Genomic DNA, 24,620 nt, shown 5'->3' with positions numbered 1-24,620 from the left:
ACAAGTCATGCAAACGGTACCATCCAAAATTACACAGATCATGATCATGAATTCATTTATTGTACTAATTAACATTAATAATTTGAAATTTTACAAACTGCCCAACCCTAACCCCAAAATAAGGCTGGATAGAAGCAAGATGCTCTAGGTCGTTAAAAAACAACATCGCCAAGCAAGACCACTACCATAGTGATAAATGAGCAAAGGGAAAAACAGTGATAAAACAATGAAACAACGTAAAAACAATGCAAAATCATTACACGCGTGTGACAGATTAGGAACACAAAGGAAGAAATACACCATCCTTACCGGAGCCAGTTCAATTGTGAAAGACTACGGCTTAATTGAATGACGAAAGAACTGTGACATCAGATGATTTTTATTTGTTTGTCCATCGTGTGTGCTGTCATTCTGTTATCCCACAGTTTTAATAATCATAACACAACATCTGTGTCTTGCCACATCCCTGGTTTAAACTGCATTGAGGACTAGGTTTGACTGCACACGGTAGACTTCACCCACAACGTTGTTCTACTTTTTTTCCCCTTGGTGTGAACTGAGAATTTTGTCTCGTGGCTATCACAGCACGAACCATCATTTCTTTGCAGGGCTCCTCCAGAGGAAGTGGTTACGACTCTGTATGCTCTGAGTGCTAACTTTCCATTTAGTCAGCAGGCTGAACATTTTTAACTCATTGACTAATATTGGTTTAGATCACAAAGGAATTAATCTCATTGAAAAAAAAAAAAAATCTGTAAGATGTGCTTATGTGTCAGTGGTAACCAGCCTCCATTTAAGAATAATTCTGAGCCGCAACTCCTTTACAGTTTTTCTTTTACAGTTAACAGAATGACTAACAAGGATTAATATACAAATGGGGTATTCTTTCATGTTAAGCCACTACAATACTATACTCACAGTACGAGAACACATTTAATATAAATCTTAGGCTCTTCATACAGGAAACCCTATGACCCCTTCCTTCTGAATCATATCCCAATGGGGGCTGGGGAGACATTGTGTACTATGGTGTGTCCTTCTCTTTGCTGGACTCCAGCAGTCAGAGACACGTCTGGTGCATTGCTGCCTATCACGTCCAGTGCTGGAATTCTGCCGCTTAGGCTGTGTTGCTAGGATACCAGATTCCTCTACACACTGTTTGGTGAGGTTATAGTGTTTTTTTAATGGTTAGGCATTCTGTTTTTCTAGTCACAAGAGCGATAACAGAGAACTAGAGTATGTCTGTATGTGTGTGTGTGTGTGTGTGTGTGTGTGTGTGTGTGTGTGTGTGCATGCATGTGTGTGTTTGCAGTCCAGGGTGCTTCAGCAAAAAGCAAAAAAACCCTATCTGCTTTCAAATGTGATGACAATGAGAGGGGGATAATCTCTCCTCTTTGTCATCAGTTGTTTGCTATATCTCGGAGAGGAAGCACTACACTCAGCTTCTGTGAGCATGCTATATAATTGAAGGGTGGAGCAGAGCTGGAGATTCACTCAAACATGTCAGCAGGCAGTAACCAATGAGCATTTCCTCTGACCACAATACCAGCTCTTCTTCACTGTCTATTTAATTGAATAATAGCATACAGGAGCAAGCAGTACTGCAGGTCAGACGTGCAGAACAAAAACAAGAACAGCAAAAAAGCCACATCAGTCAACTTCTGGTGGACTGCCTATACATATAGTGCTCGTATTCGATGACAGTATTGATGACAAAATCATTGACTCAGTCACTGACATACCATGACTGCTCTCTGACTGATGGGTTATGCAGTCTGGTTTTCTGACTATTAGAAAGGCAGACTGCATAACTGAGCGTTTGACCGAGCAGTCAATAAGCAGAAACTGCATTTGTTAGCTGCAAACTTGCCACAAAGTGCTATCACAAACATTCATAACCCACTTAACAAATCTGCACATCAGAGAAGCTTTAGTCTGAGAAAACCCCTGTGGTTTTTGCTTTGTTCTGCTAGGGTCTTTAAACTAAGTCACAGTTCTGCAGCTGCAAAGCTTTGGTTCATATCAGCAGTCTGATTCTGGAAGATTAAAAGTCTACGACGGTTTGCTAGAATCGCAAAAAGTTCATAAAATCCCCACAACTTTAAGAGAAAAGGGAATCAAATCCAACTGAGGCAGGGGAACCTGTGTTAAAAGTGTAGTCCTTATCTTGCTCTGTACAGAATGGTCACCTTTAGGGATCTACCAATGGAGAATGACCCTATCTAAATAAAACAGAACAGGTAAAACCTGTAGAACAGGTCTTACACAGCAACCTACAGGTCAGTTATAGCTGTCTACTTAAACCTGAGCACCGCCATATATCCCCACACTCTCCACATGCTCCACTCACGTAGCCTTACAGGTGATGTTAGTAGATCTGTATGCTACTCTGCTGAGACCAACCACTTAATCAAGCTCTTTAAACTCTTTTTATAGGGCTGTATGTGTACTTCTTACACTGTGGTAACTGCACGTGTTGTATGTTAAGTAAGCTGTGTGTGCACTGTAACTCAACTTCATGCTGAGTGTTGGTGTACTGCTGTGAGATAGCATATGCTTTATTCTGTGGAGAACTAAGCATCTGCTCAGTCTCTAGAGTGGAGACATGTGGGTGTGCTTGTACTGAACGTTTCTGAGCAGCTATAGATGGAGTACATACTTTATGAGACAGACTGTCTGTTCAGAGATCAAAACAATTACTCAGTCACTTTAATGTTCTCAAGCCAGCCATTTTTCTAAAGACAGGGTGAATACTCCATAACAAGAATAGTTCTGGGCTATACCAGCATTAAAAAGGACCCTGACGGTACAAAAAAGACCTGTGTTATGAAAAGACTTAATGAAGTGATAAGGGAAATCAGGGTGGCCACTGCTTTTCTGCAAATAAAATAAGTCATGCTGCTGTTGCCATGACCACATGGTTTTCCTGTGTACCATTCTGTTGTACCTACAGAAGGAGGCTAGACCACAAACCTCTGCAGTATAATTCTCCTCAGCAATAAGCCGCAGCACAGTTTAAGTACCACATATGTGGACGGCTGTACCCACATAGATGCATTTAAATTGGTCTTTCTTGGGCTGCAAAAGAAATGTGTAGGGAGTGTTTGACCAATCTTAACTACAGCCTTTCATGATCTCAGAAATTCTTTCGGTGACGTATTTAAGCTATGGTATTGCATACACCTCCCTTAACAAACTACATCAACACAGGGAGGAGCCCTTGGGGAAACTGCTTTGGAAAACGCTTCGACTTGACAGGAAGATCAGCTCAGCATTAAAGACCTCGTATGCATTATTTACTATACCACACATGATGCAATATAACAGTATTTTTAAATCTTGTAAAAGTTCATCTTGTTTTCTATGAGGGGAAGAGAGAACTTTAGGTCAGCTTAGTTTAGCTCACTGGCAGTAGCTTAATGTTAGGGCTCAAATATTAGGGCTCCATACCAGGAACTGGAAGGTTGTTGGTTTGTACCTCAGGCAGGACAACTACTGACTTTTGACTGGGGAGTCTCCTGGTTCTAATATCTCTTTATTTCCTTTGGTTGGTGTTGTTGGGCTTTTTGCTCCAGCAAAGTGGCCTTGATAAAAGAGGATAGGTGGTATCAAGGGTCCTAAGATGATTAAAAAAATGTTAAAAGATTTGTTAGAGAAGAGCACATCCAGTTAGCTCTCTTCAAGGGATTCTATTAAGATACCACGGGTCACTCCTTACGGACACTAAACCAGCTGTTGGAAAGACTTTCCCCGTTAAATCAATGTGGCCAGGCAGGAATGGATCCAGAAAGAACATATGGGATATGTCTCAGGCCCAGCAGTTCTCTCCACCGTTATAATCAGACATCACATTCAGCCATTAACCACTCAACATGTGGAGCACTCATGTTTGCTGCGACTCATCATTGACAGAACTGTGACTGCCCCAAGCCAGAGGAAACAAACAGCACATCAAAAGACCCAAAATGCACTCCAGTCTGTATTAAGGCAAACTGATCTTCAGTTTGCCTTGGTGTTTTTATTTTTTGTTTGTTTGTTTCAGTTTCAGCATGAATTCATTTACGTAAGACTGATTCAAAATTTCACAAATTTTTTCATTGTTTGGCACATGATCTCAGTATTGTGCCATATTAACAACCTGATTGAGGAGCAATATTATGACAATGTAGGTGTTTACTTGTGATGTGACTTTACATACACTACACTGAAAGCCTATTCTATCAAAAAAGAAAAAAAAATAAAGAAAAAACAAAAAGAACATACTAGATGCATGATGAGAACAATCAAAATAGCACGCTGTCTGTAGTAGGCTGTGTTTTGCATCTGTAGGCAACAGGCCCACATGAACGGGGATTTTGTTCTAAGCCAGCATCTCATTCAACTTGTGTGTTAAATTCAGAATTAGTTGAGTCTGCTATGCCAGTCATCTACTTTGTAAATGCATTTAAACCTGGTTACAGTTGTCTTCGTTGATAGCGATTGCTAGTCAAGTCAAATCTCCTGAACTAAACAACTAATCTCAGAAAAACAACATGGAACATCACCGTTCCTTGGAAGTTTTTCAATAAGTTGTCATTTTGACAAGCTTCAGTTAAAGAAAATTTACAGTCTTGGGCCATTTCGAGTTACAATGTGAAATGCAGAGTGGCCGAGAGAAAGCAGCTATTGTCACCACTCTCCTCTGTTCAGAATAAGAGAATCAATGTGTAAAGCCATTTGTCTGCCTGGGTCGTTGGAAGGCCTTTCTTTTTCATATACATATGACAATATAGCTGTCGTGGCTTTCACTGGGGTGTGAAGTAAGTCTATGATGAACAATAGGGCCAAGCAGCTGCACAAATCCAGCATTCAGACACCCTAAAGAAGGCCTCTACACATTAGCTAAGAAATGTTGCTAAGAGTGTTGTTCAGCTGAGCCAATCATACTCTGTTCAATTCTGCGATGTAACAGTTTGGCTTTTACAAACAAAGAGATTAAGGTGGTCCAAATGTGCCCTTGCTACCGTTTACATAGACGCAGTACACAGTTAAGCCTCTATCAGCTAGTTTATCATGGAAGGGTCTCAGTGTAAGACACATGGCGCTTCCTTCAGAGCCCACGTATGTAACAGCAAAACGGTGGGCTGGCAGATACTGAAAGTGTTGCATGCAACCACGTGTAAAGTGTACATAAAATATGCACACCAAAGACCATATGTAAGCACAGAACTCCAAAGGCCATGAATCTGCAGGTGTGTGATGGGCCTGCAGTCTACTGAAAGTGTTGCATGAAACCAAGTGCAAAGTGTGCATAAAACCTGCACTTTTAAGACCACGTATAAGCATGGTCAGGGCATTCTCACAGAAATGCTTGTGACGGAGACATAATGTAAAATGTCACTGAAACCTGTATGACTCTCATTCGATAGCAAGTTTGCTTATTTTCTGTCTAAAGTCACAGTTAGAAGCTGACAAAACCTATGTTTCTGGCAAAAACCTGTGTCTCTGGCCACTGGGAGTAAAAGTTACGACTCCTTGTAGCTTTTTTGAAGCTCTCTCTCTTCCCCCACAGTTTCCACTGCAAGTATACCTCGGGGGTACAGGTGGTACTGGCATCAAAATGTAGGCTGAATTAGGTTTTTGACAAAATTAGCACACAGAGTGCTAATAACCACTGGCTATGTAATACTCACCACTTGCTTGTTCACACCATGGTTTGTAATTAAAAAAAAATGTACCACATACTACATGACATTTCGTCACACTAAGGTGAAAATTTGAGGACACACAGAATAAAAAAGGTCACAAACACAAACACACACACACACACACACACACACACACACAAAAAACTGGTTGAGTGCCTAAAGTCTAGGCCTCTGACTACAAGGTTTATAAACACTGTGACTTGGTCAGCACTGTGCTACATGCACGACTGCAGCTGAAATGATCCAGGTCCAGTTTCCTGACCAGAACACACATGGCAAACAAAACACTGGGCAAAGGGGGAAAAAAAAGAACTCAGCCAAGTAAAAGTTGAACAGCTCTAATTTTCCTTTAACAATTTAAGCCATACCAAACAGACCTACATGTGTCTTGCACCGCAAATATCCACAGGAAGCCATGCAAAGGACAGCAGGATATGAGAGTAAAAATAAAATAAACAGTTATGAGGTCATTAGGCTGCCAGCACTCCTTTGTACTGCTCACACAGGGGTCCGGCCCCTTTTCGCTAACGGCTTATGAAGAAGCTGCTTCGTACCTGCTTCATCACCTCATACATACTCTTGCATGTATATACACAGAAACAGTGCAGTGTGAATGCACCAATTACCTCGCTCAGCACCCTCACCGCTCCTCCACAGATAAGGAAGAGCTTCTTTAGCATTCACAGGCCATGCCTGGTACTGAGCCTGGAGAAAGCTAATGTTCCAACAGTGCTTTGATGTTCCCCTGATCCTGCTGACGTTTCCCAGCAGGCACTGAGGGCATCAGTGCTTCAAGTTTGCTGACATTTGTCTTTTCTTTTTAACCCGCCAAAGAACTCCGTTCTGCTGCTGCAATGTGACAGTAATGGAGCTGAGAGTAACCCTGTGAAGATTCAGTGGTTTTCAGAAGTACATATAAACTTTGGATGAGATCTCAAATGCAGACAGTGGATGAAGTAGGTACCAAGGCAGGTTTACAGAACAACCACGGTTTAAAAGGTCCCATATTGGCCTCTGTGCACCTTCTGAAACAGCTGAATAATGGTAAGACCTTTCTGCAGCAATCATAACTTTGCAAAACATTTTGCAAACAAGCACCTGATCTCTGGGGAAAACATAGGAAATAAAAGCTTAAAACACGTCAGAAGACAGATGATACCGATCTTAAGTCATGAGCTATCACAACTATTGCCTCACTGTGGATATACGTGACCACAAAATCACATTTTTGCAGAAACTGTGATCAAAGCTGCAAGATTTCAGCTGAACGATAAGGCTGATGTTGAGTGTTGAAAAATCAGGGGAACACATGAAGAAAAACAACTACTAAAAAATGTCAAAGCTGGGGCAGTCATCAGAGGTCATGACATTAAACAAGAACCAGTGACTCATCTCAAGATAGACAGCCCATCTTCCACCCACACGCACACATTCCATTAGACAGTGGAGCATGGAGTGGGTGGGAGCAGAGTAGGATGTGGTGTCGCAGAAACTATAGTAATCGCTTCAGTATGCCATGACTAGCCTATGTGACATCATACAGGCTCTCTCCAAAGCAGCCTCGGTGACCTCATTCACTCTTTCTCTCCTGGGCCTAACACACAGGCCCTCTCCCTATTGGAACATAGCTCCCTCCACCCAACACTGGGACACAGCCATCCCCACTGCATCTGCTCTAACACTCCACTTGCTGCTAAAATGTATATTCAGTTTAAAAAAAAAAAAGCCACTATATTAAACATCTGCTTACAGCTCATGAAACTACAGTATATATTTCTGTGGGGTAACACAACAGAAATTGCAAAATACGGCACTGTATGACGTGTGTGATGTGTTATGAATATGATGTATAATGAAGGATTACATTCAGTGTTTTCATGTTTATCATAAGCTTTAAGGTGCCTTTCATAGGCACCTCTCATCTCAGATCAAATCATTTCATTTATCTACAACACAATGACACATACATTGCAGGAAGGCCCAGCTGTGTGCTAGAGCTGCATAGTGTATGCACTCGCTATGAATGTTAAATAACCAGCTGCTCCAACCTTCCTGGAAAAGGAGCCTGTATAGTCTGCACGATTTCCACTCTGCCACTGTTGAGGAATTCACAAAACAGCAGAATAAAAAAAACGCAACTTTCCATTTTTATTCTACAGCACAGTGGAGCAGTCAGAATCTCTTCCCACAAATATGTCTCCTTTTGCCCTTGAACCACCACTGCCACACTCTCAGCAGGAAGAGGAAACCAGGGGGCCTCTGCGGATGGCACAAATGATTTCGTTTTCCAGACAGGGTCAGAACGTAATGGAGCTCACTGCCAAGTTAAAGAAAGCCACTGTACAGCAGTACAAGAGAGACAGAGAGAGGGTCTTCTAAGCCTTGTTAGTGCCATGAAATCTGCCATCCTAGCTTCTGCGTGTTTCAGAAAGAACAAACGTGAACACGCACAATATCTTTCCTCGCCTTAGTATGCCGTACCTAGAGCAAGTCACAGCTACATTCAACTGTTATTCCTCAAATCCTCACAACAAAATGTACCTTGTAGCAAAATACTCACACGACTAAGAACTGGAAAACCAGAAAAAAAAAAAAGTTGTCAAGATACTTTGAGGCCAGGGAGAAAAGTTGGTAAGAGTCAAGTTTCAGTCAAGAGTCAAGTCAAGTTTGAATAAACCAAGAGCAACCAGGAACAGGTCAAAACAGTCTCCACACTTTCACTGCTGCACAGCCTACACCCACTACGCATCCCCGCAAACAAGTTGCAACTGTTGCAAAGTATGACAGCATGGGAGCATCTGAAAATTACGCCTAAGCCATACAGACAAACACACTAGACAAAGACAATGAGAAAGATATTCTTATTATGGTATCAAGAGAGTGGGAAATTAATATATGCACATGCATACCCAAAACACGTAATTAAGTATTCACACAAGAATACATATGCATGTTGATGCTAACAAACTGATGCTGAGATGCAATCCCTATTCCCACCCCACACTGCCTAATTAAACTCTGTATGACAGTGATGCTGTTGGTGGTTTGTTGCTTCGGTGGAAAAAAGGGCTGGACGTATCAGCTCATGTGGTGTGTATGTGGTAATAACAGTGGTGGTTCTTACCTCGAGTTTCAACGTATCAGGATCTTTATTTGCTCCACATTGCTTTGTGCACAGCGAAAAAAGGCCCTGAGGGTAGAGAGAAACATTCAATTATTCAACGTTTCTTTCAATAAAATATGAATATCAACTGTATGCTGGCAAATGCCATTCACGCCTCATTCCAAAAATGGGTCTGGCAAGCTTCATTTCCTGCATTCAATGTCCTCTCAAATGTAATGTGCTCTAAAGCAATGACAAGTGGCACTCTGTTTAAAAATGACCTTCATTTTTGCCTATTCATAATCATCACACTCGGGCACAGATCATGTTAGGGGACTAACTTAGTAACAAATCCCTGTCATTGTTCTTTTGGAATGAAGGTGGTTCATGGGTTAAAGTATAAATTAACATTAAGGCCTATCCACCATGAGCAGGGTGCTAGAGCCACCTGTCCTTTCTCACTCTCATCTTCTTCCCTATTTTTCCCAGTTTTCAACCGATGCATATACAACTATGCTCTAGCCTCCAGCACCAGTTTATGAGTGGAGATATTGTGCTGCCCACATAAAGCACTTTGGTCTTACAATTGTCATGTTATCACTCAGTCAGCCAGAGTCTGATGCAAGGATTTCTCAGTGTCAAGACATGGTGGTTTTGTGACGGAACAATTAAAGCTGCAGGTGGCTGCAGGAGTACAAACTTAGCATATCAAAGGTGACAGACAAAATAAAACTCAGGGCCAATATTGGACAGGCCTGTCTATGAATACAGAATGTCAGTATCACTGAAGTGAAGTCACTGTGTCCATGGAAACAGCGCGGGTGTATGGTTTCCACTGTCTTTCTGAGTTACACGGAACATTTTACTGAATGCCTTTTATTTGCAACCGTAACAAGACATTTAAAAGACAAAGTCCACAATCAAGAAAGACTAATGAATTTGGCTTTTGTTAAATTGAATCTATTTGAGGCATCTTTCCTAATTAAAACTGAATTTTCTCTTTGCATTAAGCTTGATGCTTTGGTCTGATCAAATATGGATCAGTCAAAAACAGTTTAAGCACTGCATTCCATTTTTTTTTCCCCCTGACACCTGATTTGTGAAAAGTAAAAATGCATAACTGCCACAATTTCTTGAGTATGCTACAGTTTGTATTCCAATTTCTGCATGAAATGCTGAAATGTTCCCTCAACTTTTGTTCACAATCTCTTGACCCTTAAATAAATTGTCTGTATAAGCGAATGTACTGTTATTTTTCAAGCTTTTCAGCCCAGTTAGAATGTAACAAAGAAAAAAATCCTGGGTTCTGGTTTTTCATACTATTGTGTGCTGTCCTATAAAAGCTGGAAGCATTGACACCTCACCACCCAAACGAATACAGGGCAGTAATCACAAGCTTTATCAAAACATGATGGGCGTGAGCAGAGCGTTGTCCAGTTCCCACTAAAGTTACATATTCTTTTCTTGCATTTTCCTTTTAGGTTTGGTTGCATCGAAAGAGCTACTTCCAGCCCAAGAGGGAAGCAGTAATCATGTTAGACCTTCTCACCTCACCCTGTCCTCCACTTTTTCTCGACTCCTTGTTCTTCACTGCTGTTTTTACATTTATGACATTCTGAACTGGGACTGACCAATCTCCATCCTGACCACAGCCATTACAGTAGAACCACAGAGTGGAAGATCTCGAACAGCCAAGAACAGTCTGTTTAAGGAATTATACTCAAGTGAAAAAAATAGCTAATTGTCCAACACCAAGAGCCAAAGCCAAAAAAAAAAAAAAAAAGCCAAAAGAGAATCTTTTTTTAATTAAAAAATATACCAGTGATGGTAAAGAACCACCCATACATATTCTTCCTAAAGGTGTAGGACTGTTCTGCTATACGTCGTTTGCAAATGGAAACAATTTTAATTGACGGTTATAGGACAGACTATTTTTAGGATCCATGGCTGAATTTAAGGGGATGCACAAAAATACATCAGCGATCCTCTTTGTGGAATGGAAACGTGTAATTTTCTGCCTTCTCTGACAGTTGAGGGCTGCAGTTTTGCCTTTCTCACATGTTTTCAGTCCACTAGCGAGACCTTGCTCTTCTCCAGTTAGCAAGCTCCCAGCAGGCCTAGCTCTTGGTAAGTGTAGCCTAGGGGCAGGAGCGTTGGGTCTCTTTTCATTCTGTGCTTCTCAAATAAAGGATAATGGAACCAGACTGCACAGAGAGACTCACTGGCCTTCACATGACCACCTAAACACAACAAAAATGGTCTGTCCTCTATATTCTCCCTTCTTTCTCCCACATATCCTCTCTCTCTCTCTCTCTCTCTCTCCCCCCCCCCCTCTCTCTCATCCACTGATGAAAGCACAAAGCTAACAGAAAAATGAGGGACTCTGCATCACCCCAAGGGCAGCTGGGATAGATCTCTGAGCAGATACCGTTCTAGCAACAAATTACCTTTGCACTGACAGTCTACCGAGGAAGCATTTTACTGACCTACAATAACAGAGAGAGTTTGTTTTTATATATTTATGAAGTACTGGGCTAAAATATATACACATGACACATGATGAAAATACTGACAGACTAAAAAAATGGCAGGGTGTCATAAAAATAAGCATTTTGTTGCAATATTTTTTGTTTTAAAATATGGATAAAAAGGGAACCATTTGTATGTAGAATGGCTATTTATACCTCACTGTGACCTTTAATGAATAATAAAAGACTGTACTGAAAAAAAAGTGTCCTTAAAGTTTAAATCTGATGATCAGACTGCTTGGTGTATATAAAAAGATGAGTCACATAGTTCAAAAGGTTCTGCTTATGATTAAAAATTATTTGGGGTATTTTTTATAACCTATTTGGACACATCAAAGCACCTCTTTTAATGGCAGTTCCTGCCTCAAACAAGCCCTCAATCAGTCTGGTCAAGGTCGGCCATTAAGGAAAACTAATGGCAGCAAGGCACCCCGTGAGCCTAAAGGTCAAGGCTATCAATCTTGAGTCAAGATCCAAAACATTCTGGACAATGAAAACTCAGCCATATAGCTCCTTCACCTTATAGAGCAACATTACTCTCTAGGCATTTAGTTAGCACTTCAGGCACAAGGACAGTTTGTTTCATTCAAACAATGTCCCCCTGACACATGTGTGTGCATAACCTTACAACAGGCATCTAATTCATTGGATAAAATATGCATGAAAACCCTTCCAGTCACACAAGCACACAACACATCACTTTTGTTTTCCTCTGAATAGAATGTAAACACTCAACATCTCGCTAAACAGAGGTGGAGCACATGAATAAACTATGACACAGACTGCATTCACTCTAGAACTCTACAATCTGTTTTTTTTTTTGATGAACATACTACCATCTACATATCTAACATTCCATACTGATGTCAAGAAAAACCTCTCTAACTTCTCATTATTACAAATACGTCTGAACTGATGTACAGGAATTCAACACTGCCCATACACAAAGTTCCACACATACTGTTTGTTTTAACTGCCCCAGCTGAACAGCATCAGTGTAACTGTGAGTTGCACACAGTTTGGCTGGGCCCTTTCAGACAACTCATCTGATAATAATTTGGATTCTTGAGACAGAGGCATATGGATAAAATATGGTATAGCAACCTGCCTTTGCTACTTCAGTGCTCCAGGTAAAACAGTGTTAGTACTGATAATACTCAGATAGGGAGAGACGCGCTAAATATTACTATTATTGATTAATTAATTTGTAATTAATTAATATAAAATATGTATTACATTTACTGTTAATAATTTGGGGCACCAAATAATGTAGATATAGGCTGATAGTCATTTGAGTGAAATGTAGACGTAATCAAGGTCAGAAGAAACTTGTGAAGTAAGTGTAAGCTTGCTGGTGAAACAGGAGACAAGCAGACATGGATAAAATTTACGGAGGTTTAATATTAGTGATTATAGAAAAAAAAAAAAATATATGTACATAAAAAAAGACATGCACATTAAAAATGTACAAATGAAAACAGTTTAGCTGTATCTAGCAAGTGCAGTTAATTTAGCGAAGTGTAAGGAAGGGTAGAAACTATACAGAATCACTGGAAATGGTTAAATGAAAGGGGAAAAAAGAAGCAGATATCTTAACAGTCTATAGTGTGTGGTACATTTATTCTAACTACTGATAAACAGTGGTCATCAGCTACCATGCCAAATGCTATGTAATTCAGCAAGTTACACTCCAGCTGATGATGAATGGGTCTCATGGTTCCTGGGCAGGAGAAGGTTGGCTCCATGTCTATTCAGGCAAGGAGATCAACTAAGGGGAGGATGGGGTTCTTTAGTTCCAACAGAGAGAATTCCATGATGACAGGGTTTGGGACAAAGAGGACCCAGACTATGGAACTCCTGAGAAGTCTCAGGAGTAGCAAGCCCATAATTCACTGTAACTGCTGAGTTCTGTGGCAAGTGAAGCCTTTAGTGCATGAAATCAGTGGGGGTTCAAACACAGCTGCAGACAGACACAATGTTAAGTTGAACTCTGGGTACATTATGTGACACTCGCTTTGGTAAACAAGACAAAAAGGTATATTAATACTCCAAGTGGGTATTCCAGAAAGCGGGTTTAGTGAATACTCTGAGTTTATTGTTTACTGTTTATAGGATCCCCATTAGCCAAGCTGTACAGCCTCACGTATTGTTCGTTAACTCAGAGCAAGTAGTAAACCTCCTAACTGAAGAACCCTATGGCTTTGTTTTGCTAGGAGAATGAAGCCCTAGGGCTCTTCTATTAGGAGGTTTACTACTTGCTCTGAGTTAACTCACTCAGAATTTCATTGAACCCACTTTCTGGAAAACCCCCCCTGGACTATTATCCAAGCAAAACCTGCGATTATGTTGGAAAGTCAGAAAGGTCATTTTAGCACTGATGATTGGCTTTTGGGGGTGGCAGATGTGGCGGTTCACATCCCCTTTTCACTGTCACCCTTTTGATTCTTATGACAGTACCTGATGTAAAGATTTCTTTAAAAGTTTGTGACACACGAATTGATCATGCCACATTCACAAGACCTATCTTGCGATTGTTGTCACAAATTTGGCTTTCAAATGACAATAAGATTGGTATCTCTTTTGTTCCTGAGGCCTGTAGTTACAGTTCTACAGTGTTTGAGAACACACCCATAATTGTGATGGGCAAAACATCACCCCGATTTTTAATTCATGAGGTAAATTTTACAGCTCCATATCCAGTGTGGAAAGAGGCCCTTTGTGATATTCTAACATAGCAAGATTCAAACAAGCAAGAGTAGAATCTGTGTTTTCCTGCTCTGACCATGCTATGTCTTTAGTAGGTCTGTCTATCAGCGTTCTGTGAGTGCTAGCCATATCTTTAGTAGGATGTGAAATTTAGCAACACACTGTTGACAGTCAAGGGTCACCACAAGACTCGCCAGACTTACTGTGGCAATCTGCATTTAAATACTATAAAATTATTCCCAGCATCCTATGGACTGGGCAAGTTTGTTATGGGCTCTATGCACTGCAGGACACATTCGGAACAGTGAGATTACATCGATCTATATATAGAATGTCAATCCACACTTGCCAGTTAACTCCACAGAGCACCATTACATGCTGAAATACATGAATACATATTAGGCTGATGAGGAAAATCATTGCACTTAAATAGAATGGCTGGAAGACATTAAAAATAGAACATGTTCTAGATCACACATGGGGAGAAGTAATGCTTTTTAAAAGTGGGACCAGGCTGTCACTGGATTAAAACTGAATAAAGTTTTGAAGGGCAACAAATTATCACATTTATTCCTATGAATGACAAATTTTAGGTTTAGATTGCACTTGTTCTGTATGCATTTCCTGAAATAAATAATGGTCAAATCATTTTCATTTGTTTTACAGATTATAGTGAAAACGATAAACACAAATGCTGTGGGTAGAAGTAATGGGTTGATAAGGGGGACAGAATAAGTCTGATGTGATCTGGCCTTGACTCAGGGGAACTGATGGAAACGCACTGTTTCAGCTAATTGAATTCCTTTGAAGGACTACTCCCCAGGCGACCATCTCCAACTGGCCTAAGTCCAGTCCGTTTTGACAAGCTTTCATGCACACATATCACTTTCACACATAATGTCATCCCATGATATTGCCGATGACCTGGTGGCACATAGGCATGTTTCAATAACATCACTCATTTTTGACAGCATTAATGAAATAGTGGGGTGAAAACTGACCAAAAAGCTGAGGACCCATTTCCTGAAATCTCCATTAGTGATGCAGCAAAATCTGTAGAGGCCAAAAGTATATTAAGCAACTACACGTGGACTGAAGTAGGTTTGAGGTTTATAGTCATTTACAGCATGTAGGCTACTGTATGTTGAAAAGTTACACTGCCTTTAGGGAAGTCAACCTTTGACCTGAATTGAAAGAAAATAAATGCTGATGTTACGAGAAATGCAGTTTTGAGGGGGGCGGGGTATCCAGTGTATGTCAGACAATACATCTGAACTGAAGGAATGGCTGTTGGGAGCTACTCCAATTAAACTTGTGTGCCGGGTTCGCAAGAACTAGCCCACCACAGGTGATCGGTCAGAATCACTGCATCCAAGTCAGGGTTGATTCCTTTATTGTGAGGGTTTCACTACCACACAATTCTCAAATAGGGGAGTATCTACTCCAATGCAAAATATAGCGATAAAAGGTGTGGTTTCTTCAAATGTACGCACACCATAGGGGGACACTGGTATGAACAGGACGACTAGAAAACTGCAAACTCATCCTAACACAACAAGTCTATTAACCTCTGACGTCACCATGACCTATTAGGGGTATGCAAATGGATTGTACCAAACGATAAATGGGGCATACCATTAACGTATGGGGGTAAAGGCCTTTATAACAACATCTATACGCGATACCATTCACAGATTACTTAAGGGGTCATTAGAGGGTCAGGGTTACTTTCTGAGCTGGAAGTATATATATATATATGTATATATCACTTCTTTATGATTAATCTTAACCTTATGTTACATATATGAATGATGAATGTCTAGAGAGAGAAGAAGGTGCTTGGTGTCATGACACAGGGCCATGGTACACTTGATTGTTGTATCTCCTCTGATTATAAATCCGAAAATGTTGTCTTTCTATCTGTTTTACCTGCAGAGAAGCACTGATTTGATCACTCTCTCATTAGTTTGATCCCTTGTGTGAGCTTTCAATAAATTTTCAATAAACTCTGCTCACCACAGTCTCTGGTGTGACTGATTTCTTCCTGCTCACGTCACTGGGTCCAGACTATCTCTCTCTACTTTTATGTAAATAAGACATTGGATAAAATCCTTCAAATCTGAATTGGCATGTATGAGATTATTTGGTCGCTTTACGTTAAGAAGAATTTCAAGTTAAAATCCACACGAGTTGCTACATAATGGATTCACAGCCTTAGGAGTAAGTGATCCCATGAACTGAGCAGCATTTTAAATTGGGTCTGCCACAAAGATGTAAACAAAGAGATAACACATAGTTATAAAAACATGCAGTTGCATTTCATTTAGCCAAGTGAATGACACAAAGCCATACATTGTTGGCTCTGCCATGCTCTTGCCTGCTGCTGAATGCACAGAGCCCAGTTTGGGAAACCCACGCCTGAGCCACACAATGGACCGTAGGCTGAACTGCAATGTGATTGCATCAGCACTGGACAGTGCCTCTTACACGAGCAGCTCTAAACTGTGCTGTGGTCAGCTCCTTTATGCTGGAGAGGGCTGAGGGATACACATAGTTAGGTTGTCATATGCAGACTCTAAAAAGATAAAAAGGAGAGCGAATTCTCACGTGGATCTGCATCTCCCTCTGTGAAGTCTGGGCTCTATGATCTACACTGAAGCTGAGGGACAACCTTTTATTGTCAGTTAGTTTAAAGGACTCTGGGCATGACCACAAAACAAGGTGCTACATTACAAAAGTTGCGAAGAAACTGACTACAGACGTCGTGCGTTGTTCTTTACACAGTATTTTTCACGCGGTATTCTTCACATAGCACATCCTTTCCACATGATCTCAGATCAGCCTGTTGTTTTGACACAGTACTTGAGGACATAACAGTAGCCATATTGACCATGCAGGCCTGGGGAGCTTTAGCCCATATGTTTTTGAATAGGGCCAGGAAAGGATGGTGTGAAAGAGATGACATTTCTGCATCACTGCCTGCAACTTGGTGGAGCAGGTGGCTGCCTTTCAGCAGGTATGACAATCATGTGACATTTCTTCGGATACTCATAGCATAACCAAAGACATAGCACAGCCAGGAACATTTCCAGTGCAATGTTTTTCACCACTGCTTGAAGCAGATGTACAAATGGGACTAAAGCCAGTGAACGGTGTGGTAGTTTCTAGCTAAGCTGATGGCACTGTCAATGTTTTTCTTCTGGACATACACCTGTGCCACTGTGCAAAGCTTATTAAATGAAGGATATGCATGTCTGAATGAGTTTTCATTTATTAAGCAGAGTTCTGACGGCAAACAATGAATTGCTCTAACAAGGAAACATTTCTATACAAAAGCAGTTCAAATGAGAAAAGCAGTAATAAAAAGCAAAAGGCCTCACTGATCACTGAATGATCCATGCGCTGAAGCTAAAAACAAGGGACACAGGCTGTGAAAAAAATGTTATCTTTAATATTGTAATTAAATTGTAACTCTAGGTTTATTACTTGACACTAGTGGAACTGATTCCCAGCAAGTTATAAAACTCTAAAATTCTATCTATTCCATATCCATGAGAAAGTTTTAGAACAGTGATTCTCAAACTTGTTTTTTATGGGCAGATCACTTAGTCATTCTCAAAAAATTCCATGGGTGACCAAAACAAACCCCGGTTGAAAAAATTCTCAGCATACAGGAAACAGTCAATACAAGTGGTGAAGTTACATGATCTAGACAGTTCAAGATGTAAGGATTTTGACATTACAAAAACAAAAAAATCTATCATCTCAAAATAATACCTATGCCAGATGGGAAACTTGTCAAAAAGCAATAAATAAAAAGTGAAACAAGACTCATAATATTAAAATTACTGTCTGTCAGTTTCAAATGGATATGCATTTGCACACAAAAATGCTGTAAGTTAGTCTAATATTTCGCAATGAGCAGAACCATTCTTTTTTTTTCCCAAAGTTCATTTGAAAATACATTCTGCATATTGGAAATGCTGAGCCCTAACTTCGTTATGAATCTATATGAAAAATGACCAAAAGGCTGTTTTTCAATGCAAAGAAGCTTTTGTCCAGGACTTCCGACAAGTGAAGTAAAACTCAATTCATTGCACTAGACAGACACTGGAGACAACAGGACTCCCTGGAAATTAAGAAGATAACTACATGGAAGGATGACGTTAATATGGAGGTGGAATAGATTACTGAATATACTACAACCACAATACCTGTGATATATGCAAGACAGGTTTCATAGAAAAAAGTTTCAGACCATCTCAAGTACTTCCAGAAGCAGGAAACTAGTAAGAGACAACACCACATGACTGACACCAACTTCCTGCCAGGAAGACAAACGCAATTTAAGCAAGTAACAAAAATGTATACCTTTCTCTAAAACATTTTATCAAATTAAATTTCTTGAAGACTGTCTGCTTGATCTCTCTAAAGAGATGTGACTTTTACATAACTTAATCAGTTTCTTAACCATGTCGGTGCAGCTGTTTAGATTTGTCTTATTTTATTCATCTAAAGTTAAACCTTAACACTTATGTGACAGTCTTGGGTCAATCTTTATACCCCTGTATGGAAGTCCACGATTACACTGACTCCTGTAAAGGTACACTTAATTTCACCACTCTTCACTGTGCTCAGTGTGTGAGGGAAAACTGGGTGCCCCATACAAAGCTGTGTCCTATCAAAGAACAACAACATAAACCAACATTGCGATTTTAGAGCCACCTCAGATGAACTGTCATTCTGTATATCCACATTATGCATGGGATACATCACTCACCACCTTAATAACAAATATTACAAATAATTTCACTGTACTAAGTGTGTTATAAAACCACTGTAAAATGTCACATTAATATTAGAAAAAGAAATGTGAATCTAGCAATGGACGATTCATTGAGCTAAGACAGGGTATACTGTGCAAATTCCATGAAGAGAACAATTTTGTTTTTCCACATGAAAAATCATTCTGTGCATCATCCAGAGACGGAAGAAAGGCTGCTTTCGGGAAGGATGCCTGTTATTGTGTGGTAGGATGTAGAGGTCCGTGACTGCTGCTGACCCCAATTATACAGAGAAGGAGAAAACTCTAACAAACAAAAAAGGTCCATCACCCCAGAATACACAGGGTTTACAATGGCCACACTTTTGCATCATAACAAATAGCATTCAACATGCAGAAAGCATATTCAGGGGCACGACATATGAAAACGCTTGACACAGGCTGATGAGTGGCTAAGCTAACACAAGGGATGACAGGAACTGGGACATAAACTATAGTTGAAAGCTTCTGAAATATTCACTTTTTAGGACCAATGGAAGATGAGTCATACTGGATTCTCTGAAAAAAAAAAACTCATGCTACAGAAGAGAAAAATATAGGTCACAATGGCCATTTAGGATGATAAAAATATGTAGGCACGTATAAAAACCAGTGGTCAAAGATGTTTCCGTTATATCTGAACTGCTGTGTTCCAGTGTGGAGGAGAGGTTAAATCATATGTACAACTGTTTACCCAAAACACCTGGTCACGATTAACAATTCTACATAATCAGCTAAGCCCGAGGCCTATAATTTGTTAATATTTATAGTAAGTCCTACCTAGAGAGGCAGGCACAAATGATGACCATTCTAACATTGCAATGTGCACACAGTATGACGGGGCAGTGGACAGTCAGCGAAATCCACAATAACAAACAAGGTGATGAGTCCAGTGTCTAGTGGTTCAAGGGCTCACTCCATCCCAAGTTTACATCATTGATCAGCGATGGGTGACGATAACAAGCTCGATAAAGAAAGATTCTTTCAACAGAGCTTGAAAAAGGATATTCAAACACCTGAGAGACTGTACATCTGAATGGGAGTAAATGTTTCAGAGAATATGAGAGAAAATAAAAGAGGAAACTGGCAAACAATTTATTAACCGAATGGATGGATGCGACATGGAGCACCGCTATTTTTTTTTTTTATTTTTTTTATACAGACACTGCACGATTTGTATCCACTGGACATACACCCTTTACGTCATTTAAACTTGCAATCCTACAATCCTTTAAAAATCAACATGTATTATTCTTCCTAGGGTAAATTGCTACAAACGTCGCCAATGAGTACGACCACCCTAGAACAACGAGAAATCACAGCGCTGCTTATAAATCACTCACGCAGAAATAGTCTTTAACCAAGTAGGTTATACGTTTATCCACTGTACAGACTTTACGAATATAACACAGCCAATTCACTAACAGAAATCAGGCTGTCGGGAATGAAACCATCCAATCAAATGAATTGATTTAGCTGACTCGTGTTAGCACGCTGCCACTTCAAATGAATTGGGGCGATAAGCAGAACTGCAATTGCAGAGGAAAACAGAACAAAACGTTTTCTTACCTAATTCCAGTGTCTAATAGTCTGAAATCCCATATTCCATTGTAATGCCTCGGTTGACGGAATTCCGCTATTTTGTTTATACTATCTATCATGCGTTCGCCCCTTATTTGTACACCCAATGCCTATTCGCCGTGGTAGCAGACTAGAACGTCTGATGGCGCAGCCGCTGCAGAGCCACAGTGAATCTAACGGGACTCATGAGATAATTGACAACTCACTGAACCAATAGTATGGCTAGTAAGATTGCGGGGTGAGGGAGAGGCAATAAGAAATTTGTAAACATGTTAGGTGGAGTATCAGGCGCCTGGGCAATCTGGCACATGTATTCGAAATATTTATTGACATCAGTTTAAAGCTTTGAGCTTCGTAGGACTCCTTGACACTTAATACGTATCAAATGAGGTCAATCAATGCAAAGAAAAACAAACAAATTAATAAATAACAAACCTCACATAAATCGACCTTAACTCCGACAACACAGATGAGGGTGATTTTTGTTTCATACAAACTATAGGGTAGTGATACCTTGTCTCGGCATCTGTGTTGTGTTTTGCTGAACCTGTGTCTGCATCAACATCAAAAGCAGGGAGCAACTGAAAACACCCTCAGAATTCCGAAGAGTATCAAGAAGAGCTCGGGTGCTTTTTAGGTATTTGGACAGAATTTCGAGGTTAGGCTATGTGAGTAGTGTAAAATACGTCTCTCCGCTTCATAAAAGGGCCTCAGGTATCAAAAAGTCTGCGTATTGAGTCCAAGCAAATACATGTACTGCGTGAAAACAGTAGGCTATAATGATTTGGCTTTGCAGGACTTACACTTGCCTCAATGAGTACTTTGAGATTTGACTTTTAAATCCACTGCGCTTTGTATTCCACAGTTTGTTGCGGTATGGGCATGTATGATGATCAAAGTTTTAAAACAATATACACATAGCAAAGGAAATTTTCAAAAACGGAATTTGGTTTTGACAAAACTGCATTTTGGCGTTTCCAACGGCATCAATGACATCTAAACATTATAGCATCAGCGCGCCCTCCAGTGTTTGGAGCCCTAGTATTTAAAAGCAAGTTGAAGGACGAGAATGAATTGAAGTGAATGTCACATTGATAAAAAAAAAAGGTCAGAAACCCGTGCTCGTACTTTGTAGTTGGCTGTTAGAATAGGATAACATTCGAGAATCTAATCCATTGCTATTTTCAGAATTTCATATAATAATAATAATAATAATAATAATAATATTATTATTATTATTATTATAGCATAATTATTATCATAACATGCGTATTATCATCATTATTTAAACAACAGTACACAAATTGCTACGCCTTACACAGGCTTCCTGGCTGTGTGCGGTCAAAATGCTTTGTAGTTTAGCGAGAGCATGCCCACACAGTATGGCCTTCAGAATATAGATATAGCGAAAATCCCCCCCCAAAATACTTGTACTCATCTGTTGACTTTCCATCACACGGAACAGCCAGTTTAAAACAACCATTAAACATTCATGCTAAGTTTGTGATATAGGGGAGAGGGGGATGGGTGCAGGCAGCTGTTGCTTTTTGGGACCCTCTGTTGTTTAACTGAAATGGCAGTTGTTGCCATATTCCCTGGGGCAATGCCTTTGCCAGCCCCTGTGACAACAATCACCAGTTGTAAGTGAGTGGGGGCTGACAGAGGAGATCAGGGCCTGGCACCTGTCCATTCTCAGCTCTGATGATGCAAGTGGCTACAGAGGAAATGACAGACGAAACACAAGTTCCTGGTGGGGTAGCAGGATTTTTAATATACAAACTCATAACTGCGATTTATAATCATATTTTCAGTGATTTTACAAAGTACAATAGAATGATCCGTTATTAAAATGAAGAAATATAAAACATAACCTATTATTTAATTGTGCTAAACATATACATATACCAAAAACAAAAGAACAAAACAAACAATAAAAATAACTTGTGCTCAAGATGCGTATGTAGCCTATGATAAATGTTGCCGATGATCTGCCTGCCTCAAAAGTAAAACTTCAACGATTTCAGCTCTGTTTTGTGTTTGTACTTCAAAATCCCAACAGTTAAACTGACCTTCTACTTGTGTCCAGAAGGTGGTGGTAGTAAGCTTTAAAAGCGACATTTTGCACATACGCGCATTATAACTTATTCTTCTGAAAGATCAAAAAGGTTTGTATCCTCTCTTTCCAAAGCATTTTAATTTTCAACAGTGAAAATGAAAATCTGTGATGATACTGAAATTTTGCCATTGTTTGTTCTCTGAAATGCAAATAAGAGTAACCTTTCCCCCTCTGCGCTTGTGTTCTTTTTTCTGTCTTTTTCTCCCTGATGTGTTACTAGTTACATTCACAAAACAAAACAAAACAAAACAAAAAATACTGGTTTTCAAACAAAAAACTAACACTGTCATACCTGAAGAAGTGCACTGGTGCATTGTGGCTATCCTTCTCCTGTCCTCTACACATAGGCTTATAAACTGCACGCTGAAAAGCGAAGGTGATTGAGAATGCATAAAAATATGGTGGGCCTCTGTAATATAGGCCTATCGGCGTCCCAAAATATTAACATTTTGTGGAGCTTATTAGTGTAGTCTGCTCTTTATTATACCCTAATAAAGTAGTATGCCCTTTGTAAAGTGTGAAGGAATCAACATTGGTTTATAACACGAAAAGGAAACAAACAGCTATCAAGAAAACAGTTTTCAGGCTTTTCGGGGCACATAACTCACAGGCGGTTTACTACATGTGCACAGGGCCAGTCGCCTAAGGCCTAATATAAATAAATAAATTAAAAAAAACACAGAAGCACATCAGTTGCAGTAACATACAGCATTTCATACGTCTCTGTTCTGTATGCCGACCCACCCTTAGCTCAGTTAAAAGCAAAACACTGCGTTTATTGTTGTCAGTTGTGCCACTCACTTTACCAATGAGTACTTCCCAACAATTATAAATGGGCAGCAAACATTATGTCACGTTTTTTTTCCCCCCTGATTATCGCTATACGCCGGTAAGGTTGAGGGGAGTTGACTAATCAGCTAAGAGAATTAATTGGCATCACCGACAGCTAGAGTCAGGAACCCTAAAATATGTAGTTAATAGTCGTTTACCCAGATTAAAAGGTCGTTGTGGCCTGCGGCAGTGGGATCTGATGAGGCATGGGCTTAAATATTTTATGACTTCATCATAACTCGATGCTATTGCCAAGGCAGAAGTTAATAGCAAGCAAACCACAATGCTGTAAATTTAACTTTATTTTCACAGTTGTGCTATTCCAACTGATTGTTCAGTGAAACATAATTTCTGAAAATGATAGGTCAGCATTTTTGTTGTGTCTATTTTGTTTGTGTTACAAAAATGAGAGCCAAAGAGTAAGTTGTTTTCTTAACTATGACAGATTAACAGTTTGTAGACTGTTATAGTTAATAACTGTGTTAGGGCAGATGCCTAGTGTTATGTATGTGCATCACCTGATGAGCATGCAAATATTTGGACCATAAAGGATAAGCCTGGCTAAGGTGACCAGTGAATTCTGAAACAGTAATGATCAGGATACATTCTTGCATTATCAAAGCTGTTCTCTGAGGTAGCTGAGACAATAGTAATTATGCTGTACTTAGGTAAGAACTGATTAGTACCATGCTATAGGCCTATCCTTTTCTACTCTAATTTGCCTTTTCTTTTCCAGGGGGTATTCCAGAAAGTGGCTTTAGTGAAAACTCTGAGTTAGTTAACTCAGAGCAAGTAGTAAACCTCCTAATAGAAGAGCCCTATGGTTTTGTTTTGCTAGGCAAGTGAAGCCATAGAGCTCTTCTATTAGGAGGTTAACTACTTATTCTGAGTTAACTAACTCTGAGTTTTCACTAAAGCCACTTTCTGGAATACCCCCTGGAAAAGAAAAGGCAAATTAGAGTAGAAAAGGATAGGCCTATAGCATGGTACTAATCAGTTCTTACCTAAGTACAGCATAATAACCTGCTTTCTGGGATACCCCTCTGATCACCATTTGGATCCCAGTGGTGTTGAGGTTTGTCACACAGAAGGCAGTAAATTTGGGAAATTAAATGAAATTCATCAGTCATTTAATGATGGTGAATTAGGTCATAAAATGAACTTCAGTCTCTTTTACAAGTCTGAATGCCTTTCTTTTGAGACCATTACAGATTGTGTGAGGTAGCCTATCTGGCTTGTAATATAT

At 39.9% G+C, this 24,620-nt stretch overlaps 2 protein-coding genes across 2 annotated transcripts in view; both read right to left on the bottom strand.

Moving 5' to 3' along the window:
* The window catches only part of fynb (FYN proto-oncogene, Src family tyrosine kinase b), a 44,020-nt gene extending 23,538 nt beyond the window's left edge, over positions 1–20,482 (bottom strand). Inside the window, exons 1-2 of the mRNA XM_030772940.1 lie at positions 20,416–20,482; positions 8,812–8,877 (exon numbers count right to left, since the gene is read on the bottom strand). The gene's annotated coding sequence lies outside the window, so the exon portion shown is untranslated. The remainder of the gene's footprint in view (positions 1–8,811; positions 8,878–20,415) is intronic.
* Positions 1–24,620, bottom strand: part of LOC115810192 (organic cation transporter protein) — a 34,066-nt gene that overhangs the window by 2,226 nt on the left and 7,220 nt on the right. The gene's annotated exons all lie outside the window — the stretch shown is intronic.

This window comes from Chanos chanos, chromosome 4, assembly GCF_902362185.1.
Source record: "Chanos chanos chromosome 4, fChaCha1.1, whole genome shotgun sequence".
Taxonomy (NCBI): Eukaryota; Metazoa; Chordata; class Actinopteri; order Gonorynchiformes; family Chanidae; genus Chanos; species Chanos chanos.
This window is presented reverse-complemented; position numbering and strand designations above follow the sequence as displayed.